General features: G+C 34.1%; 1 protein-coding gene across 13 annotated transcripts in view; it reads left to right on the forward strand.

The window, feature by feature from the left end:
* EYS (eyes shut homolog) overlaps positions 1-18907 on the forward strand; it is a 413676-nt gene that overhangs the window by 37921 nt on the left and 356848 nt on the right. The window contains exon 1 of one of the 13 annotated variants that reach the window (XM_065543884.2): positions 3938-5607. The exons of the other annotated variants lie outside the window; for them this stretch is intronic. The gene's annotated coding sequence lies outside the window, so the exon portion shown is untranslated. Of the gene's footprint in view, positions 1-3937; positions 5608-18907 lie in introns of those variants that run through there. 13 annotated transcript variants of the gene reach the window in all.

Genomic DNA, 18907 nt, shown 5'->3' on the forward strand with positions numbered 1-18907 from the left:
CTTATCATTTCCAGGCATACGTCATACGTATTGATGGAATTTAACAATTCAAATCTTTTTTATTTTTTACATTAGGTGGCAATTTAGATTTATGTTTTTTATTTTATATATATATTTTTATTTTTTACTTATTTTTAATTTTTGTTATTTTTATGTATTTTTCAAGGGTATTTATCCTTAATCTTTCTTAGCTTAATAAAATAAAACAAAAATAACAGATAAAGAACCTTTTTTATTCTATGATTCTAGAAGAAGATGTCTATAGGATGTCTATAGGATTCACATATGGTTTCTATAGTCTCATGAACCCAGCAACTCTATATTTTAGAATTTTTTAATATGTCAGAGAAAAGTCACAATTTAAATTCTCAAATATTATATTTAATCAATATCTGTAGAACACAATGAAGAATATTAATTTCTGTTAAGAATATTCTTAATATTCTATTAAGAATATTAGTATTGACAACCACAACTTACTATTTAGTACAACCACATAATATTTATTACCCGACAGGTACAAACTTTAGTTATGCTAACAATTACTACAGTCATTAGCAATTTAAATATGCTATATAAAGCATATGTATAATTATCTCCATTTTAAAATTGAGAAAACTGAGACAAGAAATTTTTAGACTTGTTGGAGAACACAGCAAATAAGAAATGGAGATGGGAGTCAATACAGATTATTCTGGTTCCAAAGTCCCTGTTTTTAACTACTATTGCTTCTACATTACTATAAAATAGTAAGTAAATATTGGCCAATGTGTCTATGGATATTTTATGAGAATAATGTTTGACAACCTATTATATAGCTTGGAGTAGTGATTTCTTACATTTTTACACACACATACTATTCCTTTTTGGCTTGGTGTGATGGAATCTTACCTATAGGGAAATGAAAATGACAACAATGACTTAGTTTTAGAGAAACATAAATCTAAATTAGCACCCAATGTTAAAAAGAAAAAAAGATTTGAATTGTTAACATAAATTCCATCAATATGTATGCCTGGAGATGGTAAGTTCTATGTACTGACAAATCAGAACTTCCTTTGAAAACTGGAAAAAAATATTACCATGTTTTGAATTGGAAACCATCAAGCACAAGAGAGAAGTTTGACACAAATAACTGGAGTGTATATGATTATGAAGAAATAACCCACACTATTATTGTTATTTGTATCTTAAAAAGAGAAAGTTTACAAAGTTTATCCATACTTCCATACTTATCTTATTTAGATATTTATTTATCGTGGTTATGTAAATTTAGATCGGTAGTTATTTGTTTCAGTTAAAAAGTACAGATTCCAAAGTTTTGTTTCATTCTCTAAATCTTTTATACAAATCATAAAGATAAGAATGGAATATTATTTAAAAACCTATTAATTGCTCACTGGACACCTTTACACATTTTTACTACTATGTATTAAGAGACAGCATATTTACAAATATACACAATTTCATAATATAACATCAAGGATAGCTAAGTAGCATAGACTGAATATTTAGTACATGCCATGCATGATGTTAAGCAATGTTTCTGCTATAATTCTCATAAAACCTTGTGCCATTTTTAAGAAAATAATCTGATTTTACTGTGTAGGAGTTCATAGTTTCCCACAGTTTATTGGCCATTTCTTGAGGGGTCACAGCTATTATGAAACAAAGATAAATTGAAACTCAGGCCTTTAGCTCCTTCATCTTAAGACCGAGGTTTAAAAGATAAATGAAGAAAGAAAGTATACTTCCTGGTGCAATTATGTGAGGGATTTAAGAACATCTTATAGCACAAATAAGACTGCCTTTTCTATTCTTCAGTTCTCATACCTTAACTTCTTATGGATTTTTGATATTTGAAGTTAAGACATTATGACTTGTATGTCCCTAGTTAAAACTGAACTATAACCACAGACCTATTCCATTAATTTTAGATTGTAAAAATTTCTCTCAATGTCTCTATGAAGATTTCCCTTAAAGAACGCTGATACCTAAGATCACACCACTGTAGGAGGAAATTGGGTATATTTGACTGCAGAAAAGGTTAGCCTGGATTATTAAGAGCTGTTTTCCTGATGGGCAGATCACAGAGACAGAATTGCCATGTCCCATCTTGTCACAGACCTTTTGCCATCTACTGGGATGAAAATATTGAAAACTGAAGGGACAAAACAGAAAGCACAAATTCTTTTAACTTCAATATTTTGCCTATTAAATAGGTGATCTGATATCTTAGTTTGTCTAAGTTTTGCACCTGTTGTCACATCATAATTATTAAAAGGATCTCTGTTTACTCCCTCTGAAAGAAATAATATGAAAACAAATTATTATCCTACCTGTTTAATTGTGAGCATATTAAAAATGAATAACTTCCCTAGGGTGAAATAATTTATAAGTGGAGAAATTTCATATTGAACCCAGAGAATCCTTCTCCTCTGCCCACTATCCTCTCTAGCAACTTTCTCATATATAAGTGCTTATTAATGTCATTGTCTTCTTTTCTCTATCAAATTATATTTCCCTCTGACTCCTCTCAGACAATACTTCTTTTGTAACTCCTCTCTTCAACTTTCTTTAATATGTTTGCTTTACTTAGCTCTCATATTAAAATATTCACAGCAGTAAAAATGCATTATCTGAAGTTATCCATGGGTTTTGTATGCTGGATTGATGTTCTTCTTTCCTTTACTCCCTTCATTTCCATAGCACTCCTTGAACCCCAATAATGCACATTCATCTCAGTCTGCCCTTTCTTCTGTGTGCATGGTGTGCTTTTGCCCATACCATTTGAGACTGAACCTTTGGTGAAGATTGCCACTTTCTGGTTCTTTTATTATTAGTAGTCTGTTTTTCTAATTTTGGTTGAAATATATACAAATTTATGGACTGGACGGTGGCTCATGCCCGTAATCCCAGCACTTTGGGAGGCCGAGGTGGGCGGATCATGAGGTCAGGAGATCGAGACCATGCTGGCTAACACGGTGAAACCCCGTCTCCACTAAAAATACAAAAAATTAGCTGGGTGTGCTGGCGGGCGCCTGTAGTCCCAGCTACCTGGGAGGCTGAGGAAGGGGAATGGCGTGAACCCCGGAGGCGGAGCTTGCAGTGAGCTGAGATTGCGCCACTGCACTCCAGCCTGGGCGAGAGAGTGAGACTCCGTCTCAAAAAAATAAAATAAAAATAAAAATAAATAATAATAATAAATAAATAAATAGATAAATTATGATCTTATCTACTAATGATGTATCTACGTAAGTTTAACTTACTTTTGTACCATGATCCAAACCATGACAGATGCATTTCAAAGCTATCTTTCTGCCCACTTTGACCAATCAACCCATTTGGTTTCCCTGATGGCTCCAGTAAGGGTAAGTCCAAGATGGTATATTCTCATTATATTTGCTAATGACAATTCTGTTCTTTAAGTTTCTTTTCCTATCTCTTGACTATATTTAGTTTTGCTAATTACCCGCCCCCACCCCCACCCCCGCCTTTTGGAAATGGGACTACAGCCTGATGAAACTCTACTCTTATTTTTCTATGGTGTCTCCTGTGGTCCTATTCAAATTCATGGCTCTAACAATCTTTCTAAGGGTTTGACTCCTGAGTCATATACTCTTAGGACTGGTTTCTCTGCTGAGCAACATTTCCAGATCTCTTCCTGTTCTCTAGATACCTAAACATAGAGACACTTCTAAACTAGCATGAATTTTTACAGTATCTAATCGCTGGAAAGAATATGCCTTCCTAACGTGAAATTGATAAACAATGGCAACTTATGCTCTTATGCATAAAAGAGCATAAGAAACATTGGCCGGGCGCGGTGGCTCAAGCCTGTAATCCCAGCACTTTGGGAGGCCGAGACGGGCGGATCACGAGGTCAGGAGATCGAGACCATCCTGGCTAACTCGGTGAAACCCCGTCTCTACTAAAAATACAAAAAAAAAAAAAAAAAAAAAAAAAAAAAAAAAAAAAAAAAAAAAAAACTAGCCGGGCGAGGTGGCGGGCGCCTGTAGTCCCAGCTACTCGGGAGGCTGAGGAAGGAGAATGGCGTAAACCTGGGAGGCGGAGCTTGCAGTGAGCTGAGATCCGGCCACTGCACTCCAGCCTGGGTGACAGAGCTAGACTCCGTCTCAAAAAAAAAAAAAAAAAAAAAAAAAAAAAGACACATTGTGATTATCCCAGTATGATTACTTTGCTGCTTCAAGAAAGAAGCTGCTGCTGCTTTGAGTTATCAAAAACAGTTTTAAAGTATTATTTTCAAATATGTTTCTGATATTTTAGGGGCCCTCCCTCTAAGCCCTAACACATGCTTAGCCTAACCATCATTACATTTTAGAGTAGATTCATTTTTTTCTTATGTATCCCATTTTGAGTATTATAGTGCCAATGTTCTAGTTTGCCAGAAGTAAAATTTTATTAAGTTGATCTAAATCATCACATTTTATAACAACCTTGACCAACTTCTTACTTTTCTTCCACCTTCCCTTTTATTTTTTCTCTATAATACTGTTTCGCATTCCAGATAATGCTAGCAGATATTAAAGATAAACCTTAAAAGTTTAGTGTTTATAACAGAGCATGTAGCCATTTCAACACAGAGGTTCTTGACATGCTGCCTTCTTCAATACAAGGTTTCCACATCCACCCTGAGCACAGATTATTGAACTGAAAGATGGGGCAAAAGATGTGGAGCACTCTTTTATTGAGGAGAAATTCCATTTACAAACAGTTTTATGGTAGATTAAAATAAAGCAAATACTAATTCCAACTGTATAAGTATGTAGCAGTACAAAATAGATTGTTCTAAATTCTTTTGTTTTTTATTTAACATTGATGTCTCCCTTGCCTTTGAGAGAAAATATTGCATTGCAAAGCTGATGGATGTTTGAGTGAAAAAATATATATCAAGCTCATCCTTAATGTAACCTGGTGATCATACTTTGGCTGATATGAAATTGGACATTAGCTTGGTGATGAGCCATTTTATTAAGCCGCAGTGACCTCCTCTCTTCACTAAATTTGAGTGGAAGATAAACTTCTTCCAGAAATTAAGTGGTAAATTTTGGGAATGTTCAGAATCGGTACCTTTTATCTTTTTATTCTGTTGTTAGATGTATATGATGGGTTGCAAATAATTTATTTACTTTTGTCTTTTTTCATCCTTAACCTTTACTTCAAGGAAGTCTAGAAATATGGTCCAATACTGTGACCAGGAAAAAAAGTAAAATGAGTGTGGTGAATTTGCATCCAGTTTCTTCCCTACTGTCTCATCTCTGATGATTATTAACTTTTCATTAGCTGTAGCCTTTTAAGTAGCCTCCTTCTTGCCTCTCCATCCTTTCATTATGCTTCCATTCAAAACTAACACAGAAAGATCCTGTACACATAACTAGGAATTCAGAGTTTTATAAATCAGCCTAATATGCATTTTACAAGAGTAGCTGCCATTTTGTATTCTATTCTCTAACCAAAGCAGACTGTGTATGGTTCCTTGTGCAGGCAAAGATTTTTACCATCTTCATACATTTGCTCATATAATTCCAAAACTGCTTGGAAGAAGTGGTACAAATGACCACTCATGAAATCATCCCAAAGTTCCAGGTAGGATTTGCCTTATCCTCCTTTCTGTTCACATAGCAATATGTCTGTAACTAAATTATGGAAATAGTGTATAATGCAATTCCTTTCTCTTCCACGAAAGTAAAAGCCAAGAATATCTTATTCATTCAAAATTTTATTATTATTGGAGCCTAAGTGACTTTATTTATGTTTATTATCATGAGCTAAGTAGGAAAATACTTTGTAAGTTATAAAGTTCTGTGAAAATATTTTAACATTGTAGCATAGCCTTGTGCAAATTTACTCTGTTTAAATTTATATAATCTTTTTAAGCCTCAGTTCCCTCAAGATGTGTATAATAATGGTCACTACCTGGAAGGGGTATAGAACAAAGCAAAAACAAAACAAAAACAAACACCAAACAAAAAATTTCTTGCTTCTGATATAGCCTAGAAAAAGTTATCAAAAGATGCTTATTGTTGTAATTAATATTTTTCTGTCTCATATATGGTGGTTATATCAACCTAAGTATCGTTCTCTGGAGGTGAGATACATTCCCTAGGTCTCAGAGAGGATCTAAACATTCCTTTGGTAGGGAAGATCATCTTTCCACTAATATCACTTTCTGAATACATTCTGGAAAGTGTTTAGGAGCTGCAGAAAAACAAATAAAAGACTACCTACTTATAGACCAAGTTATTTTGAGAATTTAGCATTTAAGCTCTGTAGACTGTATTTACAGCTATTTCAAGGTACAATTTGTATTATTAAATATCACTTTTATTATCATTATCATAATAATCATTGTCACACTAGTGCTACATAGTAGAGTATTAAAGCAATTACATAAGAGCAGTGTGTTACAAAGCAATAAAGAAGGACACTATGAGTCCTAAGGTGCTTTCTAATTGACTTTTTCAATTTTGAAATATAATTACAGGTTTACAAAGCTTCACATGTGAATAAAATGAATTATCAAGAAATTAAGGTGATCACAGTACCAGAAACTTAATATATCAATTTTCCATAAACATTGCATACATCTGTTATTTCATGTTATATTCAAACATAATAGAATACTAAAAATATATAAATGTGTGTGAGTGTGTTTGTGTGAGTATACATATATTTCCCTTGCCATAGAAGAACTTTTTTTTTCCCAAAAATGTAGAATTCAGGAAATTACAGTACATATGGATATCTGTCTTTAGATGTTCAATTGTTTGTCCTTACAGGTTTCAAAAAGGCATTTAGTTATGTAAATTTAAGATTAAAATAAAGAGCCATGAAACACTTTTCCACTCCTCACCTATGACTAAGTGCTACATGAGGAACTGTCCCCTCATCATATTTCATTTATTTTAAGGTATATAAATTAAATAAATACAAGAGAAAAGCAGAAACTTAAAAGGAGAGATAGTATATGCAATGGTATACCAAAGAAGAGACAATAGTTTAAGATTATGGATTCATACTTAAAACAAGGGATCACTAAGTTACCAAAAGGAAAATAGTATTTATTCCCTAATTCTCACTACCCCTATGCAGGACCAGCTTCATGATTTTTTACATTTGCACAGGACTCAATGCTTAGAAGGTTCTTGCTGTTGGTTTCATGCTCTTTTGGTACCATTTTAAATTTCTGAATAATTTTTTTAATAAGCAGTCCTTTATCTTCATTTTGCACTATACCCTGCCATATATATAGCCAGTCCTGTCCCCAACTATAGTAGAAACCAGTTTATGTACTAGTCAGTTCACAAAAATTTCTCTAAACTCATGAACACCCTCCATACTTAGGGGTGGACGTTCAAGAGCTGTTATCTGCAATTCTGGCTTCTTGACTACAATAATTTGATTAGTCATAACCTTGTGTGAATTATTTTATTAACCACTTAAAAATGAAAGAAAACATACTCTTCATTGTATAGTAATGGAATTCTGTATACAGAATAATAATAATATTAATTAGTAAGTTCATAAAATTAGTAAATTTGTTTGAAAATTCTACTGTCTCAAAAAAAAAAAAAAAGAAAGAAATAGGAAGCATAGCAGCTAAGAAGACAGCAAAGCATTTTTTCATAGTATATGAATTTAAGGATATTTATTATCTCTTATAAGTCAGTATTTCTAGTTCTCCTAGTGATTCTTTTAACTTTTATCAGCTCAGGTGTTTCTAAAAATTGACCAGGAACAGTATATATACACCAGTAGTGAATTCAACAACGTCATAAGTTTTATGAATCTTGATGGAAATCTGAGTTTGGTCTCAATCATTGAAATCACAAAAGGCAGGCTGGGCGCGGTGGCTCACGCCTGTAATCCCAGCACTTTGGGAGGCCGAGACGGGCGGATCACGAGGTCAGGAGATTGAGACCATCCTGGCTAAGACGGTGAAACCCCGTCTCTACTAAAAAATACAAAAAACTAGCCGGGCGAGGTGGCGGGCGCCTATAGTCCCAGCTACTCGGGAGGCTGAGGCAGGAGAATGGCGTGAACCCGGGAGGCGGAGCTTGCAGTGAGCTGAGATCCGGCCACTGCATTCCAGCCTGGGTGACAGAGCGAGACTCCGTCTCAAAAAAAAAAAAAAAAAAAAAAAAAAAAAGAAATCACAAAAGGCAGAGATTTAACACAGGATTCCTTATTTTATATTCCAATATTTTACTTTCTAGTATATTTTCTTATAGTTTTCCTTCATAAAGTGCTTAATATGTGAGTGTCATGTAGTTGTATTTCAAATAAACTTGTATTGCCAGATAGTACTCCTGCACAATAAAAATTGTTGAAAACAAAGTTTCCTTTTGTTAATCTTGGAAAAAAATACTGAATATAATATATGTTGTATGTGGCAGAGCAAATAATAAAGGAAGTTAAAAAAATTATCTGCAATACTTTATTTCCTCCTTAAAAATAAAAATCTAAAGGAACATTTTCAAGTTGTTCCAGTATATTGATATGTAAGGCTATAAATTAAAGAAATCAAGAGGATTTAAATTAACTACAAAAACAATAGGATCTAGATAAACTAAGAGTGAAATAAAGCTGCACCCATGTGATCTTCAAAAAGAGAAAAAAAAAGATTCTGAGGAGTATGAGAATAAAGCTAAACAAACTTCTAGACCTTTCATTTAAAAAAAAAAAAAGAAAAAAAAAAGGTTTAAAGAATTTTTATAATGCTTGCTATATGAGATATAATGTATTTTTCTTTATCCCTATCCCAAGACAATATCTGTAAACACAATATGATTTGCCAATGTGCTTAGAGTTGGGTTAGTGTTGGAATTGTCAAGTAGGTAGGTGGAGATGCTCCATATTAAGTTAGGAAAGGCTGCAGTTCAATTCCATATACATTTCATGTGTATCATAATTTAAAATTTAACTTTACTCATTTACTTCTGGGCCATATTTTACTTTTAAGTATGTTTCCATTAAAGAAACATTAAATTCCAAATATATTGAATATCTGTGTAGATTGATCACTCAAAATATAATCATGTTAGTCATAGTTATCATTATTCATAGTTCTTAGGGAGTTTATTATTTTAACTATATTTTACTAATCTAAGTTTTTAAAAAATAAACTTTTCATTTTATAATAGTTTTAAGTTTATGGAAGAGTTGCTGGAATATTAGTCTTCTCTTAAATTTCACACCTAGTTTCCCCATGATACATCTGTTGCAACTAATGAACTGATATTGATACATTACTATTAACAAAAATCCATACAGTTTTCAGATTTTTATAGCTTTTATGTCATTTCATTTTTCCATTATAGGATCCTATATAGGACGTTATTTTGCATTTGGTGGTCATATCTCCTTGAGCTCACATATACTGTGATAGTTTCTCAGACTTTCCTTGGTTTTGATAATACAGGCGTATCTCATAGATACTGTGAGTTCAGTTCCAGACAATCTCAATAAAGTGAATCACACAAGCTATTTGGTTTCCTAGCACATATAAAGATTATGCTTACACCATACTGTAATCTATTAAGTGTGCAATAACATTATGCCTAAGAAACAATGTGTATATCTTAAATTAAAACTACTTTATTGCTAAAAAATTCTAATGATCATCTGACTCTCCAGCAAGTTATGATGTTTGTGCTCGTGGAGGATCATGCCTCAATATTGGCTTTTGCTGACTGATGAAGGAAGGTTGGGATATCTTTGACAATTTCTTAAAATAAGACATCAACAAAGTTTGATACATCAATTAACTTCCTTTCATGAAAGATTTTTCTGTAGCACAGAATGCTATTTGATAACATTTTACCCATGTAGAACTTCTTTCCAAATTAGAGTCAGTCCTCTCAAACCCTGCCACTGCTTTCTCAACTAAGTTTATGTAATATGCTAAATCCCTGTTATTTCAATGCTGTTCACAGCATCTTCACCAGGAATAGATTACATCTCAAGAAACCACGTTATTTGCTCGTCCATAAAAAGCAATTCTCATCTCTTCAAGTTTGATCATGAGATTACAGCAATTCAGTCACATCTTTCAGCTCCACTCCCACTTCTAGTTCTCTTGCTATTTCTACCACATCTGCAGTTACTCCCTGCACTCAGGTCTTGGATCCTCAATGTCATTTATGAAACTTGAAATCAACTTTTTCCAAACTCCTATTAATGTTGATATGTTGACCTCCTACCATGAAACACTAGTGTTCTTAATGGAGTTTAGAATGGTGAATCTTTTCCAGAAGATTTTAAATTTGCTTTGCCCAGATCCCTCAGAGAAATCGCAATCTACTGCATCTGTAGCCTTATGAAATTTATTTCTTAAAACAATAAGATTTGAAAGTAAAAATTACTCCTCACCATGGACTACAGAGGGATATTTTGTTAGCAGGCATGAAAGCAACGTGAATCTCCATTGTATACCTCTATTAGAACCCTTGATTGACCAGGTGCATTATCTATTAGTAATATTTTGAAACAAATCTTTTTCTGAGCAGTATGTCTCAAGAGTGGGCTTAACATAGTCAGTAAATCATGCTGTAAACAGATGTGCTATCATTGAGGCTTTGTTCTTCCATTTCTGGAGGTCAGGCAGAGTAGATTGAACATTATTCTTACAGGGCCTAGAATGTTCAAAATAGTAAATGAGATTTGGTTTCAACTTCAAAGTCACCAGCTACATTCGCCTCTAACAGAAAGTCAGCCTGTCCTTTGAAGCTGTGAAACAAGACATTGACTTCTGCTCTCTAGCTATGAAATTCCTATTTGGATCTTCTTCTCATACACATAAAACTGTTTAGTTTCCATTGAAAATCCATTGTTCATCTTAGTCATCTTCATCAATTATCTTAGCTAGATCTTCTGAATAACTTGCTACAGCTTCTACATTAGCACTTGCTGCTCTACTTTGCAGTTTTATATTATAGGGATGACTCCTTTCCTTAAACCTCATGAACAAACATCTGCTAGTTTCAAACTTTTCTTCTGTAACTTCCTCATCTCTCTGTCTTCACGGAATTGAAGAGAGTTAGGACCTTGCTGTGGATTAAACTTTGGCTTGGGCAAATGTTTTCGTTGGTTTTGTCTTCTATCCAGGTCACTCAAAGTTTTCGCGTATCAGCCATAAGCCTGTTTTTATCATTCATATGTTCACTGAAATAGCACTTGTAATTTCCCTCACAAACTTCCCCTTTGCATTCATAACTTGGTTAACTGTTTGGTGCAAGAGGCCTGGCTTTCAACCTGTCTCAGCTTTCAACGTGCTTTCCTCACTAAGCATAATCATTTCTAGCTTTTGATTTTAAATGAGGGATGTGCTACTCTTCCTTTCACTTGAAGATTTAAAGGCTATTGTAGAGTTTCTAATTGGCATAATTTCAATATTGTTGTTTCTCAAAGAATAAAGAGACTGAGGAGACGAGGAGGAAAGAGGTAATCGCCAGTGGGTGGAGTAGTCAGAACACATACATTTGTTGATTAAGTTTGCGATCTTAAATGGGCACAGTTTGTGGTGCCCCAAAACAATTACAATGGTAACACTAAAGATCACTAATCACCTTAACAGATATAATAATGAAAAAGTCTGAAATATGGTGAGAATTACGAAAATGTGACCCAGAGACACGAAGTGAGAACATGGTGTTGGCAAAACGACACCAATGAACTTCTTTCAAAATTAGAGTCAGTCCTCTCAAACCCTGTGACTGCGTTCTTAACTAAGTTTATGTAATATGCTAAATCCCTGTTATTTCAAAGCTGTTCATAGCATCTTCGCCAGGAACAGATTACGTCTCAAGAAACCACGTTATTTGTTCATCCATAAAAAGCAACTCTCATCTCTCTAAGTGTGATCATGAGATTGCAGCAATTCAGTCACATCTTGCTGGACACAGTTACCACAACCCTTCAATTTGTTAAAAAAACAAACACACACACACACATACACACACACACACACAAACACACACACACACATAAAACACAGCATCAGCAAAGCACAATAAAACAAAGTAGGCCTATTTTAAAAGTGTTGAGGAACATGATGAGATATTTTATGAAAAATCCTTAAGTCTGGGTTTTTCTGATGTTTTTCTCATGGCTAGACAGGGTTTATCTATTTCAAGGAAAATAAACAAAGAGGTAAAGTGCCATTTTCATTGTACTATTTCAAGGGGATACACTATCAACATGTATTTATATACTATAAACAACAACTTATTAATGATGTTAACCATGATTAACTCACTAAAGCAGTATTTTCCAGGTATCTTGATTGTACAGATGTTATTTTTCCCCTTATTTTCGTACTATATTCTTTAGAAGGAAGTCACTATATGCATCTCATACTTAAGTGGTGAGCAGTTATGCTGTATCTACTTGATGGGGGAGTATTTAAATAAATTATTGAGAATTCTCTATAAATTATTGGGAATTTTTCTAATAATGAGTTTTCAACATCATGCAGAAACTTATCTCTAAATCCAATTTCATTAGTATTACACAAAATTAATAATACATTTTAATTATAAAAAATACATTGAATTACTACAAATTCCTGTATGAATAGAAAATTAATTCTCATGGAGATACTTTATTCCTGCTCTAAAATCTTGGACAAACATTTTTTTTTTTTTTTTAAATGAATGGCCCAGACTCTTCAGGGAGACAAACACATTATAATTTGGACATATTTCCATATGTGAAACTTTGACTTACCCGTTTTAGAGTATCTTTTAAAAACAAATAACCATAGTTCTATATAGTAAACTTAATGAGCTGGTCTCTGGTGCTACTTTGTGTCTCTCTGTGATATGGTCCTAAATCATTTCTTTCGGCGATCTCATTTTTGTCAGGTAATTCTCAGGAAAAAAATTTAGTTCTTTTTCTCTTTTATTGAGCATTTCTTGACTCAATTCAGTGAACAATACTTGTGAGAACAGAACTGAGTGACCTTTTTCATGGACTCTCACCTGGTATAGAGATGTCTCTATAACCCTTTGACACGCAGTACTATGTAGCTCAGAATCTTTAACACTTTTGATATAATTTCTGAGATCTATCAGTTTTGAGGAAAACCAAATTTAAACCTTACAGTGGCAGGTCAAAAACTGGGAAGTCATTACCTCAGATGCTGGAAAAGAAGTTTCCTCAAGAGTAAATAAGATAATGGTCCATTTATTAACCATTTGGAAAAATCTTTGAGTTTTCAAAGAATAACATCCAAGCCCAAGAGTTGTGTTTTCCTCTCCTACAGGATTTCTTATATTCAATCTTATTTATTCCAAGTAATAAAATAAGCCAATTACAGAAGCTCAGGTCTATGAGTAACTATTACAGAAAGGCAAAGGAAAGTGACACATACACTGTGAATTCATAGACTATCTCTGGCTGAAATAGTTTCATGCTGCCTTTTTTAACAGAAACTTTCATACTTTGAGAAAATTGTTTTGAGAACTAATAAATAATGAAAGGAGTAAAGTCGAGGGGTTGTCTTGTTAATTTATGACTAACTCTGAAGTATTTAGTGGGCATGCTAAAAACAAAAATAAGTATAAATACTTCTAATAATCCTGTAATTTTTTATATCAATGAAACTTAATTGTCTTCAGTCTGAAGGACTGTCAGATATCCATGGCAGGAAATGAAAATGGCAGCTCAGGTTGTGGTGGCTGTGTTGACCTAAAAAGTGAGAGCAGAAGGTACAGACATATTTTTATTTCTGGAAGTTGCCCTCCTATGTCCTTATAGATGACACAAAGGATGTGAGCTGTAGAGGACACTTGGACTTTGCCAATGCATTAAACCTGCTAGTAACTGGTTATTTCCTAAAAAGCTCTTATAAGAGGAAATAGAGTTCTCTAATGTCACCACTCTTCAGCTATGTCAAAAATCTGACTCTATTTGCCTGTCCTTGAGATACAGCGCTGAACATAAACAGATCCTGGAATGGGAGAGATGACAAAGCAGTGCCGTTCAACATGGTGTTGCTGTAAATCTAGAAGATTTATATAAGTGAGAATTAAAAGTTGGATTGCCCCCAAATCAGTTTAAATGTTGTGAATATGGCAGTGACATGATATCGGACCTGAAGTGGGTGCCTATATGAAATTAAATGGGTTCTGAAATTTAATTGTCTCAGTGGCACCAGTATCCTAATGGGGCTCTGAAATCAGTGTATATCAAAGCTAGTTCTAGGCACAATTGTTTGGTGGCAATTTATCTTAATTGTTAGTTTATATCTCTAGATTCATTCTTTTTATCAAGTTATTTAATAATTTGGTCCCCCTTACATATAAACCATGCCCATCCTGGGTGTGTTTGGCCAATTATTTGTTCTGTTCTTGCTGTGCTCTGTGTAACAGGGGTGATAATCTTGTATTTTCTGGGCAACCCTGTCATCTGCTTCTGGGTGGTTTAGGACAAAGGTAGGCACAGATAAAAATTAATTAAAGAAATAGAAAACACACGGTATTTCTCTCTCCCTCTCCCTTTCTCTCTGAATTGGGTAGTGTCCAGAATCTGTGTATCTTTTGTGGCTCCCACTTTTTCAGGACATGTCCACAAGATTGTAGCTTCTGCCTGTTAATGCTATCTTCTGGCTTAGGTTAAACCTCCTCTTCGTTTATCCCTCCTAATTAGTGTTGGTAGTGGCTTCCTACTGTGAGATATTTGGCTTCTCCACCATCTGTGTAACCAAACCTCTGCATTACAGTCCTGTTATGGAAAATACTTGAAATGATTTATTATATCCTGAATAGTTATGACTGATTCAAAATATAGTTATTTAACATAAATACAATCTCATGATTCATTAAACTAAGCTCATGTTGATATAAATAACTCATATTTCATCTGTACCCTTCCTGCCTTAAAGATCTAGACAACATCAGCTCAAAATTTTACTGTACTTTCAGGGGAAAATTCAATATTCTCCCTAGTATGTCTTTAGATTCCTGCGGTTCTCTTTTTTTGTAGTGACATCTAGCTCAGAGTTCCATCTTCTTCTAAATTATTTATTTATTTATTTATTTATTTATTTATTTATTTATTTTGAGACAGAGTCTCGCTCTGTCACCCAGGCTGGAGTGCAGTGGCCGGATCTCAGCTCACTGCAAGCTCCGCCTCCCGGGTTTACGCCATTCTCCTGCCTCAGCCTCCCGAGTAGCTGGGACTGTAGGCGCCCGCCACCTCGCCCAGCTAGTTTTTTGTATTTTTTAGTAGAGACGGGGTTTCACCGGGTTAGCCAGGATGGTCTCGATCTCCTGACCTCGTGATCCGCCCGTCTCGGCCTCCCAAAGTGCTGGGATTACAGGCTTGAGCCACCGCGCCCGGCCTTCTTCTAAATTATTTAACCTTACTAATTTTCTTTTCACTGAGTAGGTACTCTCTGTATTTACACTAACCACACAGAAGTAGAATCAGTCCTTTCTGTGATCTGTACATACATTAAAAATTTTCAAAATATTTAAAAAGAGATACAAACAAGCCATCCAATGCCACTACCATTATACTTCTCTGGGATATTTCTTTCTCTTTCTTTTTCTGTCTTCTCCTCCCTATCCTCCTTAACTTCAGCACATTTTTTCCTCCCATTGCCTCAGCAAATATCTAACTCTTTTCTTCTCTTTTCAAAACAATTTTCAAAGTCAACTACAAAGTTACTTCTGCATCTATAACTCCATCATAGTTTTCAGTGAGCAAAAAAATAAATTATTTCATAAGATGTATACCCTTTAGTAAGCAGTTTTGTTTGCAAAAAACATTTTTCTTTTATTTCACATGAATCAATTCTTTGATTTCATTTCCCATTTTCCTTCCTCGAGCCATTCCAGCTTCTCTCTAGTTTGAGCTACACATTTTTTTTTTTTTTTTTTTTTTTTTTTTTTTTTTTTTTTTTTGAGACGGAGTCTGGCTCTGTCGCCCAGGCTGGAGTGCAGTGGCTGGATCTCAGCTCACTGCAAGCTCCGCCTCCCGGGTTTGCGCCATTCTCCTGCCTCAGCCTCCCGAGTAGCTGGGACTACAGGCGCCTGCTACCTCGCCCGGCTATTTTTTTGTATTTTTTAGTAGAGACGGGGTTTCACCGTGTTAGCCAGGATGGTCTCGATCTCCTGACCTCGTGATCCACCCGTCTCGGCCTCCCAAAGTGCTGGGATTACAGGCTTGAGCCACCGCGCCCGGCCTAGCTACACATTTTTATAGTTGTTTTAATAATTGATGTTTTGCTTTTTTTTAATTCTACATACATCAGAAAAATGGAGTTTCTATTTTGTCTAATACCATCAAAGTGAGGTGGAGTCTAGGGATTTAGTGTAAAACAAGGAATCTTTTATATATTTTTCTCTCTTTCCAGGAGTTCTCAATTTAGTGTATTAGTTATTTATTGCTGCATAACAAATTATCCCAAATAACAATGGTTAGTTTATTTTTTCAGTATGACTGCTAATATAGCACTTATACCTTGGATTAAAGAGATTGGTTACACAACTACAGCAAAAAATTTGACTGGATAATAGGACACTTAGGATTTTTTACAGAAAAAGAGAGAGAGAACTTAATAGCTTCAAAAGTAAATATGAAAATCAGGACATAATGAGATAAGATCTATCTTGCATCCTCTAGTGGTTGCTGTATTATTCATTCATTTACAAAGAAGGAAGAGCTTTGCAACTGGAGAGGGGAAATAATGTCTTATGCTTTTAAAAGTTTAAGTTTGAAATATTTATAGGAGATATACATGAAGATATCATAAGATTAAATATAAACCTGAGACTCAAAGAAAGTTATAGAAGAGATAATGGCAGTCAACATCAGATATATATGTACAGAAACACTATTGTATTAATGTAAACATTGTCTCCAAAGAAACTGAAGTTTCTTTCTAAAATTGAAATTCAAGCTCTCTTACAAGCCTATATTTTCTGACGGTAACATTAAATACACACACACACACACACACTATATATATATATACACACACAGACATATTAGACCATTCTTCTGTTTTTCTCATTTATTTTTCTAATCTAAAAATTTAAACAGTTCCTCTAGGTAAAAGCATGCAAGGTCATTCCCTGGAAAATGATCAGCTTCTATGATTCCCACCCATTTGGAGTAGCTTTCTCTAGCACAATTTGTAATTGATAATATTAACATGTCCCTGAATTCTCTAAGACTTTTGTCACTATATAATTTAATAGACAGTAGACATTTTATTATATGAATAAAGGTTTTCATATTTAAATTTGTTGGAAACTGCTACCTTGTTATCCAGCACTTTCATTTTCAAAACATAATTGAATTCAGTCCCATTTTCTTGCAGCTCAACTCTCTGAAGCAAACTAATGTGGTAAAATAATCCCTGTTATGGTGTTGACGAATGATAATGAAGTCAGAGGCACTCCCATTTAGTTATTTTATTTGCATTTTAAAAGGAACCTCCTAGATATATAGGATCTGTAAAAATAAGATAAAACATTAATAGAGATTAATAGATGGGCAAATGTGAGGATATAAGCAGGACACTCAGCAGCTAGCGCTGTTTTTGCTCTCTATTTACCCTCAGTCTGGACTGCTGTGAATGTTGTTTCCTCAGAAGAAAACATCCTCCCCAAACACTTGTAAATTTGGACTTCAACAAAAATTGTCTCAAAATGCAAGAGTAGAGGAACAATAATTTATCATTCATCTTTGCCTTTGATGTCAATGATTGAACAGAGAATCCTGTTTACCTTTAACAAAAGTGACAGTAAAGCCACACAAAACAATCATTGCAATGTTTCCAACTCACTTGGGATCTGGCAATACACTGCAGGTTTAAAATCAAAATGAAATAAAATAAATATGTGGTTACTGTGCTATAACCCAGACTGGCATGCTATAACCCAGACTGGCATGGTAAATAGTATTAATCTCTTCAAGTCTAGACTTTAGCTTAATTGTGAGACTGAGAATCCGTTATTAATATAGCCTTATAACCTTCATGCCTCAAAGATAGCATTGACTGCTGAGTTGGAAGAGCTGTGTTTGGGTCCTTATTCAGCCTGTAGATATGTAACAAGGGGCTAATATTTTCTATTTAAAGTGTTATATGATATTGATTCTCAGTCTTTTCTCTGTATTTTGCCAGCCTTCATTCAGAAAAGGTTATATAGGCAATAAGAATGCTCAGATAACCCTGCGAATACTCAGATAAAAAGCTGCTTTCCCTTCATTGACAGAAAGTTATGTAAACCATTACATAATTCAGATAAAACACTGAAAACGCAAGCATCCTATTCCTGCAAAATATATCCATTTTAATGTATTTAGTGCTAGTTTTAGATCACTCTTAAGTAGTGTGTATTTAATATTTTAGAATTCATTTTTAATGAAATTTTGTTCATGAATTTTAACCCTTTTGATATTCTCTATGTTACTATGTAAATTAAATGTGTTTTCTTTCACCCATTGTCATCTACGAGTGACTTTTGGTTCATCTTTTGTGTCATTTTACCACTCTAGTGACAGAAATGTGGGGCTCCATGAAACATCATTACATCAATGCTATTCACACCTATAAAAAAAAAAAAATTCCTTCATACTGAATTTGTAAAAAAAACAGTCTAAATAGTTCTGATCTGGAGAAAGGAGAGAACTCATCAATGGTCTAATAAAAAAGAATGGGATATTACTTTAAAGAAATTACAAATGGAGTTCAATTTGTATGTATCAGCATTTCATGGATCAAACCAGTTTTGCCAAATACTGGTAAACAATCCTGTTTTCTGGCCTCAAACTTATCTTACAAAATCATTTATTTTATTTATAATTTAAATGGATATTTGATGATTATTATATGTTTGATGAAGAGGAAACAGTAAGGTTCATTAGATTCTTA

Source organism: Macaca fascicularis, chromosome 4 (assembly GCF_037993035.2).
Source record: "Macaca fascicularis isolate 582-1 chromosome 4, T2T-MFA8v1.1".
Classification (NCBI taxonomy): domain Eukaryota; kingdom Metazoa; phylum Chordata; class Mammalia; order Primates; family Cercopithecidae; genus Macaca; species Macaca fascicularis.